A 3,664-nucleotide genomic window follows, 5' to 3' on the forward strand; every position below is an offset into this window, starting at 1 on the left:
AACCCCAGAGAACCAAATAACCCTATTAAAAATGGGGTACAAAGCTAAACAAAGAATTTTCGTCTGAAGAACTTCAGACGGAGGCCAAAAGGGAAAGATATATGGCATCCTTGGATATAAAACGAATGGACAGTGAAGACTCCCACTGGTATTGTGGTACAGAGGTTGACAGAGATTGTGGAATTGGGTCTGGGAGAACATTAGTATGAGAAGTTGAATAAGAGGTCTGGCTGGTGTTACAGAAAGCATGGCCTGGAGCCATGGTTCTCAACCTGTGGCTTCCTCATTCTCTTTGGGAGAGTAATGACCATTTCATGGGGGTTGAATATCAAAAATCCTCTATATCCGATTTTACAATATAATTCCTAACAGGAGCCACACTACAGTTATGAAGTAGCCACAAAGTAATTTAATGCTTCTGGTTGACCACAACAAGAAGAACTATTTTAAGAGGGCACAACATTGAGAAGAGGAACTACTGGCCTATGGTGCATGAATCCATATGAAATGAATCCCTTCAAATGTTTTCAAAATACATAAAAGATTCTTGCATATCTTGACCAACAAACATTCCCTCCCAGGAGGAGTAGACTTCCTCCACATTGGTCTACTCTTCTTAGTCATCATAAAAGCATGATGATGGAGCTTTTTGCTAATTTAGATGCCAAGAAAAAGACAAAGGATTTCTAATACTGGTAGGAAATCTGCACAAATATCTTGAGCTGAGCAGAGCTGATTGGACTATATGTGACTTCTCGGAACATAAACAGCTCTGAAATCCACCGAATGATTTCAACTGTTTTATTTTTATTATATTTTATTAGGTTAAGGTTTTGTATACAGAGCTGTTTGTGCCCATTGAGACCAGAGAAGTGTCTCAGATCCACTGCATCACCAGTTACAGGTGGCTGAAAAAACTCTCCGGTGTCTGCTGGAATTGAATCAGTTTTCTGAGAAAGCAGTAATTCCTTTTGCAGCTGAGTTCACACAAACTGAGCCTTTAAAAAGTCTTCATTGTTATTTTAGTCTCAGATAAATAAACATTTATATTTGATTTCTCCCTTTCTCTGGGCCCTGGTCATTTGTTCTGTTTAGATCAGTACATACAGTTTTCCTGGATGAAACTCTGTTGAGCTGTGCTTAGGGTCAGCACCTAACTTGAATCCCAGTTTCCAACGTGTCAGTCAAAAAATAAACAAGAACATCAACAGGGCAGATGTCAACTTGATTGACCCAGACTCTTGTGCTGCCCTTCTCACACCTGCCATTTTAACATAGTACAGCTGTTTTAATCTTGAGCCACCATGCTATCTTGCCACAGATTCTGTATAAATGCTCCCATAATACTGTACTCTAACCAGAAGTCATTGATAGCTACATTGGGTGTTGCCATTGGAAGACAGGTGTTGGACATGTCTGACTAGCTTCTAAAATCTCTTTAGGCGTTTGAGTGAGGGCTCAAAGAAAATATTCTGTGCAGAATCCAGGGAGTGAAAGGCTTCAGCTGCCAAGTGGGGATGTGACTCCAACATTGACTTCCACTCCGAGGTCTCAGAGACCTCAGAGGAATGAAGTGCAATGAAATTCAGAGCCTTGGTCTTTAGATTCTTTCTGCTGTGGAGGTCAGCCAGGATGAGAGTGTGTGCAGCATTCTCCACAGAGAGGATCCTGCAGAGGGCATCCTCACACATGACCATCAATTCCTCCAGGCCATACTTGTCAGCTGCTGTCAGCACACCAGTGGCCATAGGGTAGCTGTTGAGGTGTGGTGCCTTCCCTGTGTAGATGAAGTCCATCATCTCCTTGAAGACCTGAGGATCCAGGTCAGGGATCTTCACAAGGTTGGTTAGTCTCTCCTGCATTTCATGTTCAAACATGGCTCTGAAAACTGGAGAGCAAGCTGCTAGGATGGCCTTGTGAGCCCTGAATTCATGGTCACCTACCAATAGGGAGCAGTCTGTGAAAAAAGATTTCTCCCACAGCTTTGTTAGGTCATCTATTAACGTCTGCCTTGGATCCTTGATTGCAGGTGTCATGTTCTGTCCTCGCATGCTAAAGAAGACTCCCGCTATGCTCACCTTGCAGCAAAGGGTTAGCTGGTCTTGAGGGACACGCCAATGCTGAAGGGAGAGGGGGAAATCTCGAGAGAGGAACATTTTTAATCCCAGTGGTTGATTTGGCAGAAAGCAAGCAGCTTTCATGCTCTTCATACTTTGAAATTTCTCTCCTTGGAAATTCATGATCCAGAACTGGAACTGGGCCCAAACTAGGCTTCCTGGTTGGCTGATCAACACCAGGTGAACTGACAGGTAACCTTTGCTTTCTTCATCAACCCCATTTGTGTGTACTCTCTAACACCATGCCACTTCTTCACTGGCCTCTGATGAGAACACTGGGCTTGTAATCTCTTTCTGAATCCCCCACATGTAAGTTGAAAAGTTGCTAATGGTCAACTCAGCAGAATTTCTGAACCCTGTTCTGTGTGGAGTCCCAGCTCTTGGCTTTCATTTCCCCTGACATTTCTGAAGGAGGTAGAATTTGGAAGTTAAAGGTGATCTGAAAGAAGAACTAGAAGTTACTTATATGTCTTGCTCTTGGATACAATTATAGGTACACATTCGATTTGAGTTTCAATTTCTCTAAATCTCTCTCTCTCTCTCTCTCTCTCTCTCTCTCTCTCTCTCTCTCTCTCTCTGTCTCTCTCTCTCTCTCTTTCATTGTCTCTCTTTTTCCCTCTCCCTCTTCATCTCTTCTCATAGTATCCCTACTTAACTCCCCTCCCAAGGCTGCAAATAAACTCTGTTCTATGCTAGTCCTGTCATATGACTGGTACCCCAGGGGCAAGGGAAGCCTTAGCATGGTCCAGCCAGAGTACCCCTCCCACCCTTACCATAGGCATGTCCTGCATTTCTTTTTATAAAACACAGCATTGATGTTGTGACTCAGATTTAGAAAATTACAGGTTAACATCTCCCACTGCCACATGAACTTGTCAGCAACAATATTGCTCTCTAGAACTATCCATCCAAACATCAGCAAATTGGTTAGCTCCCTCTCCCACACTGGTCAGTGTATACATCCCCTGGTCCCAAGGGAGGGGTGTTGACCTCACAGCCACTTTATGGTGTCCTGGTGGATGGTGACATTTACAGTCTTTAAGACTGGCATCCTTGCTCACTCCTCATTTTAGGACATTTTCCCTTCTGTGAGATTACCTCTCTCCTCTGCATCATTTCCTTTTCTCACTGTTGTGAAACCCCAGGCCTTTGTGGACCATTCTCCTCACAGCATACTCAGGTACTGGCCTGAGCTCAGACCACAAAGCAAAGCTTGAGGTCTTAGTGAACTGACCCTCTTGTTGTTTAGCTATAAACATTTCCTCAGAATGCTGCTAGCAGAAATTAATAACTGCCGATCTCACCCAGAAAGGGTATATCTTCGCTGACACTCCCATGCTCCCTCCTGAGATGCCATGGACTCTTAAAGGCTTCCAAATTCACAGGCTAAATTTGGCCCCAATATCCACTAAGCAATAACTCTCCATTGCTGTTTGAGGGCACTTAAATTTTTACAAACCTCTCACCAGCCATTCAGATAAATGGAAAGATTTCTATGCAGGGCCCCCTCCCACTACCTCCATCTCTTGCAACTTTACTTCTTTGTT

General features: G+C 43.6%; 1 pseudogene; it reads right to left on the reverse strand.

The window, feature by feature from the left end:
* Nucleotides 1–1,427: 1,427 nt before the first annotated feature.
* On the reverse strand, nucleotides 1,428–2,520 carry LOC127683610 (TD and POZ domain-containing protein 2-like; annotated as a pseudogene).
* Between the last annotated feature and the right edge of the window lie 1,144 nt (nucleotides 2,521–3,664).

This window comes from Apodemus sylvaticus, chromosome 4 (assembly GCF_947179515.1).
Source record: "Apodemus sylvaticus chromosome 4, mApoSyl1.1, whole genome shotgun sequence".
NCBI lineage: Eukaryota > Metazoa > Chordata > Mammalia > Rodentia > Muridae > Apodemus > Apodemus sylvaticus.